This window comes from Monodelphis domestica, chromosome 6 (genome assembly GCF_027887165.1).
Source record: "Monodelphis domestica isolate mMonDom1 chromosome 6, mMonDom1.pri, whole genome shotgun sequence".
Lineage (NCBI taxonomy): Eukaryota > Metazoa > Chordata > Mammalia > Didelphimorphia > Didelphidae > Monodelphis > Monodelphis domestica.
In genome coordinates this window covers 73924638-73938500 of record NC_077232.1, presented here as the reverse complement: position 1 = coordinate 73938500, position 13863 = coordinate 73924638, and the positions used below count along the sequence as shown (strand labels likewise).

Below are 13863 nucleotides of genomic sequence, written 5' to 3'. Positions count from 1 at the left end.
TTTTAAAAATTTAATACCATACTACTAAGAGAGCCAACCTTAAGTCATGAAGGCCAGAGTTCAAATCCTCTCTTTGACATCTATAAGTTGTGTGACCTTGGGCAAGTCACAATGTGGAGAGAGAGGGTCAGTCAGATAGAGATAGAGAGACAGAAAAAGGAAAAGGAAGAAGGAAAAGGAGGGGGGGAGAGAGACAGACAGGCAGACAGAGAGAGAGAGGAGAGAGAGAGAGAGAGAGAGAGAGAGAGAGAGAGAGAGAGAGAGAGAGAGAGGGAAAGGGAGAGGGAGGGAGACAGAGAGAAAGAAACAAAGAGAGACAGAAAGTTGACTGTCTTGTATAATGGAAATTTCTCCGTTATGAGGTTGCAATCCTACGTGGAGATAGTGGAATGGATAAGATATCTTGCATAGCCCCATAAGGTTTTCAAAGCGCTTTCGAGTTTGATCCTTACAACAGTCATATAAGATAGGTGCTATTTTATTCCCGTTTTACGAATTCGGGGATAGAGGCTCAGATGGGTCAAGTGATTTGCCCGGGATCCCACAGCTAGAATGTGCTGGGGATGGAGTTAGAGGTAGCTCTTTCTTTTCTGACTTTAAATCCGATCCTTAGGGGAACTGGGACAGGGACCGCCCGAGTCTGTGCCGGAACCCAAACCCCTCCCATCAATGCCTGTGGCTTCGAGCGCCCCCAGGCGACAGGGCCTGAGCTCTCGGACGATTCCTTTTAGGAATCCGGCGGGCGCCTGGGCCAACCAGCATCAGGCTCTCAGCTGGCCAATGAGGAAGCTCCTTACAGCTCGGGAGACTGACTGGAGCTAGGCGGCCCTGGCTGCGAGCGGCGCCGACTGACAGCCCAGTGCCCGGAGCAGGGAGCCCGAGTCGTGGCCGCTGCCACAGCCGCCAACTTTCCTTTCTGTCTCTCCAACCCCCGGTCCCGGCCCCTTCCTTGGTCCATTCCTGTCAGGGCCATGGCTGCGAGGCCGCTGCGGCGGGGTCGGGAGCCGCGGGTGGGGCGGCTGCACTGAGTGGCGGCCGGGCGGGCGGAGGGGAGGGAAGCCGCCCCCGGGAGCTCCGCCGAGCCCCGCCGACTCCCTCCGGGCCAGACTGGAGCTGGAACAGGAGCGGTCGCTCCCGCCGCCCGTCCCGGTGAGTCTCCCTGTGGGCGCACGCGCGTGGTGCCCTTTCTCCTCCACGGGGGATCGCCCCGCGCGCGGAGGTCGCTGGTCGCCGGGGGGCGGGGGCGCGGGGGGAGGGCAGCGGCCCAGGTGCGCGCGGGCCCATCCGGAGGCGTGGCCTTGGCTTCTGCCGCCTACCCCCGGGTGTTGGGGTCCCGGGAAGCCACGCGGAGGGTTTCCTCTGCACCCCGTTCTTTCGGGGTGGTGGGAAGATGACCATCTCTGAGCCTTCCTAAAAAGAGTGGGGCCCTAGTTGGAGGCGTAGCATTCTTCCTCCGCCCCCCCCTTCCCCTTGTGGCCTGAAGGTGGGGACCCTGGCCAGGCGGGTGTGCCCCAGGGTGTGGGTGCCCAGAGGTGGGGATGGGGGGCGCACAGAGCTAACTCTACCCCTGACGACCCCTGCTGGGGTGAGGGTGCGGGCCACGGAGGCCCAATCGGGACCCCGGGGGCATTTCCCCTAGGCTCCCTTGAATTTGGGCTCATCTGATGGATTGTGAGTGATCACATCGTTGTTTGGGCGGGGGCTGCAGCAGCTGGATGCTGAGGAAGTAGGAAGAGACGCCCTCTCTCCATCCTCCCTGCTTCCACCCCCACCCCCACTTCCACGCCATCCCCCTGTGAATTCGCCTCCCTGCCTCTGGGAAGCCTGTGTTTGGGACACTCGCGTCCCGGAACGTTCTCTCCCCGAGGCCCGGCCGGACCAACCTCCCCAACCTTGCCAGCTTCCCTGGGGAACCCAGCGGTGAAATGCCCGGGCCCTTTTGGCAGGGCTTCTCTTTCCCGAGATGGGAGTGAGCTTGTGCCGGGGGAAATGATCCGTCATCATCCAAAGCCGGAATGGGAGGGAGCCTCCGTGTAGGCAGGGAAAGAGTTGCGAACTGAACTGAGCTTGGCGCTTGGGGGGAAAAAGGGCCCCGAAGCCCAGACCATTCTCTTTTCTGGGAAGAAACAATCGGCTTACTCTAGCTTGAGCCTCAACCATTTTGTCTCTGTTCTAAGTTGTGCCTAAATGCGCGGAGACAGAGAAATCCTGGGGCCCTTTCTTGGGGAAAACCGTAGTGTCTCTTTTGGAAGTTTGTCTGAGTCAGGGCAGTGTCACTTCCTAGCTGTCCTGACTGCGTTGATGGTTCATTCTGAAAGGTGAAACTAGGTTATAGTAGGAGGATTTCCTAACTTGACTGTTGAAGAAAGAAGAAAAGTGGAGTGTCCTTTGAAGAAAGCAAATTGGAGAAAATATTTGAGGGGGAAAAAAAGAAATAATGTTTCTGAGGTAGGTGGATAATTTGTAGCGACCACCTCAACTACTCCTTAAACTCTTCCTGCTTTATCTTTTTTTTTAAACCCTTACCTTCCGTTTTGGAATCAATACTGTGTATTGGCTACAAGGCAGAAGAGTGGTAAGGGATAGGGCAATGGGGGTCAAGTGACTTGCCCAGGGTTACACAGCTGGGAAGTGTCTGAGGTCAGATTTGAACCTAGGACCTCCTGTCTCAATCCACTGAGCTACCCAGCTGCCCCCTGCTTTATCTCTTTTAAAATTCCTTCTAGGGCTTTCCCCTTCTATGTCAGACTTTCCTATCTTTCAACTAGGAGTTCAATGAACAAGAGAGCCCCACTGTATAGGTGGGGTGGAGATTGGTGGGGAAAGAGCAAAGCACTTGATTGTAGATCAGGTTTCTCTTTGGTCATCTTCATTTAAAAGTAACTTAATTTTCATCTGTCTCTGAGTAAAACATATATTCTGAGGTAGAGGTTGATCCATCTACTTTAGAGATTCAGAACTCGAAATTTTAGCTTGGAAAAGACTTTAGAGGTCCTAATCTCCTGCTTGAAATTCCCTATATGAGTAACTATTGTTGGCTCATTTCTGCTCCAATGACAGTTAACCCTTTGTTGGGTCACTTTGGTTGGGAAATTCCTATAATTAGTTGAAATCTGCATACCTATAACACCTACATATTAGTGCCTGTTCTTCAGGAGAATGAAAGCTCCTCAGTCATAAAAATGGTTTCTTTTTTGCTTGCTTTCTTGCTTTAGCATACATCCTGAGATGATATATCTAGGTTATCCCAGAATGTATGCAGGATGGGTTAAGTCTTTTGGGACATTCTATAAAATACTTTGCCAATCTTAAGATGCTACAAAATTGTGGTTATTAGTAGCATTAGTGTGTACCTTTGAAAACTCTGTCTTCTCATTGTACCAATATTCCTATGTCCTAGTTTCACCACATCTTAGCCAAAGATTTGGTCCTACCTTAGCTCTTAGCATCATCCATAACTAGGCAACTTTCAAGATGCAGAACCTTGAAATTCTTCTCTCTCTCATAGTCTCTTCTCCTTTCATCTCTCTCTTTCTCAACAATATATCTATTCTTTGGTTTCACCATGACCTTTTGGCAGGCTCTCCTTTCCTCCTTGTTCTTCAACTCTATTACTCATGTTCTGACTTCATGTCTTTCTTTATAGCTTTAAGTGTATCGTTAATTAAATTGTATACTGACTTCTACCTTGAATTTCTTAGTCTCTTATCCTAACCTTGTCCATACCCAGCCAATTCTCAGTTGCAGATCACTTCCTTCTCAACTTTCTCCACTTCCCAATCTATTGCCACCTGTGACTTGGCTGACTGTGTCCACTACAAATTCATAATATCTAATCTCAATTGGGTCCTCATTTGGGCCTTTATTACAGTTCTCTAAGTACTTACTCCAAACCTTGTCTCTCTTCAGATTCCCAACAGGCCTCCTTCTCACCCCTAGAAGATGACCTTATTTATGGTACTGAGAAAAATCATGATCATCTCTTATGAGATATACATCAAATATTTTTCCTCACCTATCACTTCTTTTTTTCTTTAGTTGCTGATGAAAATGTGACCTTCTTGTTGAGGTTGACTCCTCAGCTGGTATCCTTAATCTCATTTCTTGTAGGAATGCTCCTCCAAGAGCTTGCTTAATTGATCATTCTATTTCATCTTCATTTGGCCCTGCCATCTCCATTGGCTATTAATATTAACTCTTTCCCCTTTCATTTTCAGTAGCCACTAGAAAGTTATCTACTGTTATTCAGTGCCTCTCCTTCCTCACTTTCTACTTATTTCAACTCCTTGCAGTTAGCATCTATTAAATACTATGTGACAGGCCCTGGTGATAAAAAGGAAAGTTCCTATTGTCAAGGAATTTCTCTCTTATTTTCAATTTGGTTTATGATGCTGTTGTCAGTCTAGTCTACTAATAACTTTTGTTTTTCCAAGATTATCAAAGATTTCTTAACATCTGTTTCAATGTTTATCTCTAGGTAGAGGATTCTTAAATATCAATCATTTTAATCAATTGCCAAGTCATGTTGATGCTTCCTTCATTGCATTCATCTCTTCAGGTGCTTGGCCATCCAACATAACATAGACTTTTATTATATCTCCAGTATTATTCTAACAGATTCCTAATTATGCTTTTTACTTCTAAGACTCTTCCTCTCTTCATTTCATTTTCTACATAACTACCACAGGAATCTTCCTAAAGTCCCTATCTGAACATATCATTCCGTTGCCCCAAAACTTTTGGTGGTTCCTTATTAATTTTAAGTTAGAATACAAACTTCTTAATTTGGCTTTAAGGCTCTCTACAATGTGACTCTAACCTACCTTTCCAAAATCATTTCACATCACTTTACATCATTCATCTTATATTTCAGTCATGGTAGGCTCCTTCTCAAACTTTCTATTCTATCTCTTGCCTCCTGGTGGTTATACTAGGCTGTTCTCTGTATCTACAATTCATCCTTTGGACTTTCATTACCTTGCTAAGGCTTATTTGTGCTAAGGCTCTTACTCAGAGCTTTCCCTTACCCTATTCCCCCTTCCTTTAGACATATTGAAGCTTATTGACCTTTCTTTGGACATACTGTAGGTTGTTAATGTTCCTCTTAAAATGTGATCACCAGAATCAGATTCCAATACTTCAGATGTGATCTGATCAAAGTGAACTAAACTTGAGCTATTGTTTTCCTTGATCTGGACAGAATAGTTCTACTAATGCAGCCTCAGATTTTATTAGCTATTGTTAATAAATGTTTGTTCATAACATCTCACAATTGATTAATAACTGAGCTGAATAACAAATAAAACCCCCATGTTTTTAAAAAATGAATACCTATGTAAGCCATGTCTCTACCATTCTTTATTCAATTGATCTTTAAAACCTAAGTATGGAACTGTATACATATTTATATTAAATTTTATCTTGTTAAATTGAACTCACTGTTCTATCTTGGCTAAAGATAGCTCAAACTCTCCTGTTCCCTAACTGTGAGTGTCTTTCTATGCCCTCTTTTTTTCCTCACTATACACTTTCTCCTGGTATTTTTGATTTCTATAGTTTCGGTGATTTCTACATAGATGATTTCTAAATCTGTATATCCAGCCCCTGATTTTATTGGATGTCCCATAAAGTATCTCAAAATTAGCATGTCTAAACTAGATCTTATGATAATTCTCAAAACAGAATATGACAGCTTATATATTGGATGAAAGAAGGAAAAGTCAAGGATAACTATGGTTGCAAACCTGGGTTACTGCAAGTTCTTGAGTTCCTTAAACCTGCCCATTTTGGGGGGCAGCTGGGTAGCTCAGTGAATTGAGAGCTAGTCCTAGAGACGGGAGGTCCTAGGTTCAAATCTGGCCTCAGACACTTCCCAGCTGTGTGACCCTGGGCAAGTCACTTGACCCCCATTGCCTACCCTTACCACTCTTCTGCCCTGGAGCCAATACATAGTACTGACTCCAAGACGGAAGGTAAGGGTTTAAAAAAAAAAAAAAAACCTGCCCATTTTAGAAAGCTTCCCTATTTCTCTATAGGGTACCACCATCTTTGGAGTCACCCAAACTTTTTAACTTCACAGTTATTTTTGATTCTTCTCCTTCATAGTAATTTGCCAAATTTGAACATTTCTCTATTCATAATATCTCATAAATATCTATAGTTTTTATATGTATGCCTATATCTAGGTGTATCTGTTTTTCTCTTCTCTTTTATCTAGTCATGTAGCTACCGGCTTAGTTCAGATATTCATCACCTAAACTATTGCAATAGTCATTTAATTAATTTCCTACTTGTTTCCAGTCTTTCCCTTCTCCAATCCATTATAGACACAGCTGCCAAATAATCTTCCTAAAGCAATGATGGTGAACTTTTTAGAGGGGTGGATGATGTGAGAAATGTCCTCATGTGCTGGTGGAGAGGGGGAGGGGAGCAGCTTGACCCCATGTTCCTCCAGCTTTCTAGTAATGAACTCTGGTGAACTCTGCTGGGGCAATGGCGTGTGTACCCACAGAGGCGGCTCTGAGTGTCTACTCTGGCACATGTGCCATCTGTTTGCTACCACACTCCTAAAGCATAGGTCTGACCATCCCACTTCTGCCCAAGAATCATCAGTGGCTCCTAGTTGCCTTGAGAATAAAATGCAAAATCTTCCCATTGGCATTTAAAGATCTTCACAATTAGTCTAGGCTGTTTCTAGACTTATCTGATATTAGTCTTCCAGGATTTTATGTTTCTGCCATACTGAACTATGCCAGCTGATCTCTAAATTTAACATCGTCACCTCCATACTTTAGCACAGGCTGACTTCTTGGCCTGGAAGGCATTCTGAGACTCAGCTCAAGTGCTTCCTTCAATGCTCTCTGTCAATTTATGTTTCTTGCATTCACTTGTTTGGTCAATATGTTTTCTCTAGAAGAACATACTCCTTGAGGATAGGGACCGTTTTTCATTTTTGTATCTGTGGCTCCAAGGCTAGTAGTGTCTTACCTGTAGAAGGCACTTAATATTTGTTTAATCGAGTTCCTGCTCATTGAAATCTCTTTGAATATGGCATGGTAAATCATCCCACTAGGATAGATATCTGTGTATCAGTCACTACCCTTTGGGGAGTAATCCTTCAACCAGTTATGAATTTACTTTATTGTTCAATTCATATTTTTACATCCAATTCACAAGGGTTTCATGAAAGATTTTTGTGTGATTCACTAAAGTCCAAATTTTTCAAAATCATGAGCCTAGTAACTGTCTAAAAAGAAATGAAGTTAGTTTGGTATGATATGTTCTTACTGAAGCCATGATTGCCACTTCCTTAAGTCATTGCTCACAAAATATTCAGTTATAAACTTGTTTTAGATTTCTGCTGAATGTTAATATCAAATCCACTGGCTTGAGGTTTCTGGAATCTACCTTTAATTTTGAGAAAAGTTTAATAGTGTCTATCGTTCTCTCATAACATTCCCCATTCTAATGATACTCCTTAAAAGATAACCACAAGCAATTCGTCAATAGCATTTGTGTGTGTGTGTGTGTGTGTGTGTGTGTGTGTGTGTGTGTGTGTGTGTGTATAAATTAGTTGTCTAGGTTAGTATATCCTTGAATTAGGTACTTTTTATTTTTTGGTTATCTGCCTTGGTCTTCAATTCTGACCCCTCCCCTCCTTTTTTTCCCCCTAAAATTCTTACCTTCTGTCTGACCTGTCAATGCTAAGTATAGATTCTAGGGTAAAAGAGCAGGAAGGCAATAGGGGTTAAGTGACTTGACCAGTGTCACATGACTAGGAAGTGTCTGAGGTCAAATTTGAACCCAGGTCCTTTCAAATCCAGGCCTGGTTCTCTATCTACTGTGAGCCACCTTGCTACCCCTTCAATTCTCTTTTAAACATATATATTTGTGTTTGGGGAGTACTCCTTGGTAGTAGCTGAGAATCGTGACATCTTTTACCATTATACTATCTGTCTCACATAGTAGGTATTGTCATTCTTTGTTCTTGCCCTAAATATATCTAAAAACTTATTTGTTTTTCCAAGCATTTTTCTCAATCCTCAGTTCTGTCTAGACTCTAGCCTTTATGACAATATTCTTATAGATATAACTTCCTATATTCTTTTTGGGCTATGTGCCCTTGGTTGTGTATTTTAAATCTGAGTGCATGTGAGAGCTCTCTGTGCAGCAACATTGCCCCTCCCTCCCCTTCTTACTCAGTATTTGCAATTTTCTTGCCAAATTTTTGCTCTTGACAGTGTCTTATCCCTTTTGAGCCAATTTTCCTTTGAGAGCCTCAAGCAGTGAATGGATTTTTGAACCAATCATTTCTATAATTTTTTTAAGAACAGGTTTTTCTTTTTTATAAAGATATTTTATTTTACCAATTACATTTAATGACAAATTCCACATAAGTTTTCTGAAGTTATGTGATCCAAATTATCTCTCTCCTTCTCTTCCCTCCCCCCTCCTGGAGCTGGCAAGCAATTTGATCTAGGTCATGCATGTATTATCATGCAAAATGTATTTCCATATTCATTTTTTAAAGAGAATAATCATACAAAACCAAAACTCCAAAATAAAAAACACAAATAAACTAAAAGTGAAAAATCAAAGGCTTTGATTTACTTTCCAATTCCAACAATTCTTTCTCCGGAGGTGGATAGCATTCTTTGTCATCAGTCCCTTAGAATTGTCCTGGATCATTGTATTGCTGTGAGTAGCTAAGTCTATCCCAGTTGATCATTCCATAGTATTGCAGTTAATGTGTACAATGTTCTCCTGGTTCTGCTTATTTCACTCTGCTTCAGTTCATGTAGCTCTTTCCACCTCTTTCTGAAGTCCTGTTCATCATTTCTTCTAGCACAATAGTATTCCATCACTATAATTTGTTTAGCCATTCTCCAATTGATGGACATCCCCTCAATTTCCAATTCTTTGCCACCCCAAAAAGAGCTGCTATAAATATTTTTGCACAAGTAGGTCCTTTCCCCCTTTAAAAATTTTTTTCTTTCAGATTTAGACTAGTAGTAGTATTTCTGTATCAAAGGGTATGTGCATTGGTTTATAGCCATTTGAGCATAATTCCAAATTGCCCTCCAGAATGGATAGATCAGTTTATAACTCCATCAACAATGCATTAATGTCCCAATTTTGTCACCACAACATTTATCACTTTCCTTTACTGTCTTATTGGCCAATTTGATAGGTGTGAGGTGGTAACTCAGAGTTGTTTTAATTTGCATTTCTCTAATCAAGAGTGATTTAGAACATTTTTTCACATGATTATTTGCAGCTTTGATTTCTTTATTTGAAATATGCTTATTCATATCCTTTGACTATTTGTCAACTGGGGAATGACTTGTATTCTTATACATTTGATTTAGTTCTCTACATATTTGAGAAATGAAACCTTTATATGAGAAATTTGTTATAAAATTATTTTTTCCTACTTTGTTGTTTGTTTCCCTTCTAATCTTCATTACATTAGTTTTGTTTGTACAAACCCTTTTAAATTTAATATAGTCAAATTTACTTACTTTACATCTCATAATGTTCTCTATTTCTTGTTTGGACATAAATTCTTCTCTTCTCCATAGATATGATGGGTAATCTATTCTATGTTCCCCTTATTTACTTTTGTTATCACCCTTTATGTCTAAATCATATACCCATTGTGATCTTACCTAGGTATAGGCTGTGAGATACTGGTCTATGCCTAGTTTCTGCCATACTGTTGTCTAGTTTTCCCAGCAGTTTTTGTCAAATAGTGAGTTCTTATCCCAAAGCTGGGATCCTTGGGCTTATTATTAAGCACTATATTGCTAGGGTCATTTTCTCCTAATCTATTCCTTTGATCCACCATTCTATTTCTTAGCAGTACCAGACTTTTTTTTTTTTTAATAGTACAGTTCGAGATCTGGTCTACTAGGCCATCATCCTTCACATTTATTTTTTCATTAATTCCCTTGATATTCTTGACATTTTGTTCTTCCAGAGGAATTTTGTTATTTTTTCTAGTTCTATAAAATGTTTTCTTGGTAGTTTGGTATGGTACTGAATAAGCAAATTGACTTGGATAGAATTGTCATTTTTATTACCTACCCATGAGCAATTTTGCCTACCCATGAGCAATTAATGTATTTCCAGTTGTTTAGGTCTACCTTAATTTGTGTGAAAAGTGTTTTGTAATTGTGTTCATATAATTCCTGTGTTTGTCTTGACAAGTTGATTCCCAGGTATTTTATATGGCATAGCGTTATTTTTCGTGCAATTTCTCTTTTTGTCTCTTGCTCCTAGATTTTGTTGGTAATAAAGCATGCTTTTCTAAGGCAAAGGGTACTATGATATGAGCTTGTCAGTTACAAACTCTATGTTTGTAACTGTCACTTTCTCCCAAGGTTACTTTTTTTTCTAACCAGTTTTTCATTGTAAGTTGAAATTTGGTCCAGAGAAACACTTGTTCACATGGTTTAAGATAGTGGCGTCATTTAGCAAAACAAGTCAGGAATTTTGTCAGAAGCTCTGCTTATTTGGAAATTAAGTTCCAGCAAAATCTGTTTAGCCAAATTAATAATAATTGTTATAGCTCACATTTCTATGCCTCACTATAATTTACAAAATAGTTTCCTCACAAAACACCCTTATGAGATAGGTAGTACAAGTACTATATAGTATTATCCTTATTTTACAGATGGAGAAACAAGACCAGAGATGTTGAGTGACTTGCCCTCAGCTTCACAGCAAGTCAGAGGTGAGGTTTGAATCCAGGTCTTGGTTCCCAAATCCAATATTCTCTCCAATTCATCATGCTCCATTTCTTAATATTTGCTGATCATGGGATACACTAGTTTTGTAAATCTTTTACTTGTAGAGAATACTCTTAGAAGCTTTCGCCCTTTTGTTGGAGCCTCTTCTTGATAGTGTCCTAGAATTTAGGCTGGATGGGCTCTTAGAGATTATCTGGTCCAACTACTTCATTTTATAAATAAATAAACTGAAGTCCATGGAAGTGAAATAATTTACTCAAGGTCACAAAAATTAACTTGTAGGCCCAGGCATTTGAACTGATGTTTTTAGGCTTTAAATCTCCTGCTATTTCTATTACACCACACTGCTTCCCATAACAAATGAAGACTTGCATTTTTTTCAGGCATTCTCTTCACTGCTTATCTAATGATAAAATCTCTACATAAGGAATCTGTGTACCTTACACAGGGTTTGAAGCTTATTATTTCTCAGTTACTGTCCCCTGAGGCTTAGCACTCCACTGTAATTCAATAATTCATTTCTATAAGCATTTATTAAACACTTAACTATGTGTGAGATAGTCTGTTGAGTACTTTGTATTGATAAAAATGAAGCCAGTTCCTATCCTAAATGGGACATGTGACTTGACTATCACAAAATAAAACCCTTATCTATTATGGAAGACAGACTTAAAAATAGGTACATTAAAAGGCATGTTAAAGAGTTCTCATAGTTTCCTCCATCCTCCTTGTCATTCCCTATTACAACCCTTACAACTTTTGGGGTGGAGGAGCACAGAGACACAAAGAAGGGCAAAATTCAGTATTTCTTAACTGACAACCCTTTTTTTGATCCCCACTAGACGTCCATTGCTTATTCTTACCCAAACTCATGGCTGTAGTTCCCTTTCCTGTCATCTTCTACCCAGTGAGCTAAACCCTATACAAAATATAATAAAAGAGGGGAAAAGAATCAGTTCAGCAGAACTAATCAGTCAGCAAGCCTTTATTTTTAATTTTTTTCTGACCTTAACAAACACCCACTAAAATGAGCATTTCCATATAACCATAGAACTAGAAAGAGTTGCACACAAAACAGTGGGATCTCTATTGTGTACAGTTTGTCTTTCCTTTTAAGTATATGATAAATTCATCACATAACTTTTAAAGCTGTCTTGCTTGTCTGTGATTCCTTCTGGCCTTCCTTCTGTTCTCTTTTGTGTAATAAAATGATTTGATGCTCTTTTCTCTTTTTGCTTTCCTTTTTGGGGAGGGAACCCTATTGTTAGTGTGTTTTTTTTCTGTCTCTCTGCTCTCCATCTCTCCCTCTTCTCCCTTTCTCTTGATTTTTTTCTCTACACCTCTCCATTTTCCTCTCTCTTCCTCCTTCTTTCCTCCGCACTCAGCCCTGGCACCCCTCCCCAGAAAACAAAAGCTCCATAGTAAACATGCATAGTCAATGAAAACAGATTTCCACATTGGCCATGTCCAAAAATATGTCTTATTCCAGAAAATCTTTATTAAACACCTCTTATGGACCATGAACTGTAAGTATTGAAATTCCTGAGAAGCAGTATTTCTTAATTTTAAGTTAATTTGTTAATTGACTGCTCAAGAAAATCTAAAATGGCTAGTAGATTCCTTCTACAATCCAAATGGGCACCAACAAAAGCCAGTGGAGCAAAAGGAGAATACCCTTTGTGATTTCATCCCTCAGTTCCTTCCCTGACATCCCAAAACACCTCTGATTGGTAAATAGTTGAGAAGGTAAACTTTTCCCTTATTACTTCATCACAGCTAGAAGGTATCCAAGGCCATATTTGAACTCAGGACCTCCCATCTCCAGGTCTAGAGTCTCTATCCACTGAGCCATCTAGCTGCCCTCAGAGATTTACTCTCAAAGAGCTGGGGATGAACTGGAATTAGGAAAATGAGAGGGAGTTGAAATGTGACAGCCATTAGAGTTGAGTCTGGACAGAGTAGCATCAGAAAGAAGCATTATTTTGGTGATAAGAAACTTCTTTGCTTTCAGTTTTTGTGTAGGTGTCATGGTAAGGTTCCAACTAACTAATATCTGATAGTATATGCAATGTTCTAATTTAGTTCAGTAAGCATTCATTAAGTGCCTATGCCTACTATGTACTAGACATTGTGCTAAATGCTCAGAATACAAATAAGAAAGATGGCCCTTGCTCTCAAGGAACTTGCAACCTAAATCTATATTTACCTTAGTTTCCACACAAGAGAAGCTGAAAAACAGTGGGAGAGAACCACCTAAGGGTGTTCAGCATAGGAGTCATAATGTTCTGTGTAGTGGAAATCAAGTAGAGAAGCTGATGGAAAATGGAGAGTTACCTGTAGAAAAGCATTGGGAAGAATTTATTGCTCCAACCTCCAGACCTCATCTGAGGAGAGAGACAGCTGAGGGTGCCTGAGAGGTTATTGTTTATGTTTTAAAGCTTTAAAATTTATATTTGGTTGATATATTTTGTTATATCATTTTTATTTCCTTTAAAAAGTTTAATTTTTCAATCAGTAAATCTTTATTTTCACTTATTCCTACCCCAACTGAAAAGAAAAACAAAATTCCCACAACAAATATACAGAGTTTAGCACAAAAGCTCCATGTCCCAAGATAAATGCCTCATTCTTCATCTTGAATCCATCATTTTTCTGTTAAGTGATAGGTAGTAGTGCTGGCCATTGCATTGATCATAGTTCCTGAGTCTTATAGAGTTGATTTTTTTTTTACATTGTTGTTATGTATAAATTCCTGGTTTTGCTCATTTTACTTTATCAATTATTATAAGGTTTCCAAGTTTTTCTGAACCCTTCTTGCTTTCATACATTGTTACAACAGAGTACTATTCTATTCTATCCCAATCTATAATTTGTTTATTCATCCCTCAGTTTATGGGTACCTTCTCAGTTTTTAGTTTGTTGACACCACAAAAAGAACTGGTATAAAACATGATTCTTTCTTCTCTTTTTTTTAAATCTCTTTGGTGATATTGACCTTGCAGTGGTATATCTCTGGGTCAAAGGATATGTGAAGCTCAGTAAATTTTGGAGACTTGGTCCAAATTATGTCCTAGGAAGACTATAACAATTTATAACTCTTATCAATAATATA

General features: G+C 40.2%; 1 protein-coding gene across 7 annotated transcripts in view; it reads left to right on the top strand.

Moving 5' to 3' along the window:
- Positions 1–1011: 1011 nt before the first annotated feature.
- Positions 1012–13863, top strand: part of PTPRA (protein tyrosine phosphatase receptor type A) — a 192288-nt gene continuing 179436 nt past the window's right edge. For 3 of the 7 annotated variants that reach the window (XM_007496947.2, XM_007496946.2, XM_056803583.1), the window contains exon 1: positions 1012–1149. The gene's annotated coding sequence lies outside the window, so the exon portion shown is untranslated. Of the gene's footprint in view, positions 1150–1382; positions 2449–10675; positions 10736–13863 lie in introns of those variants that run through there. The other 4 variants (XM_056803579.1, XM_056803580.1, XM_056803581.1 and 1 more) reach the window with 4 other exon arrangements.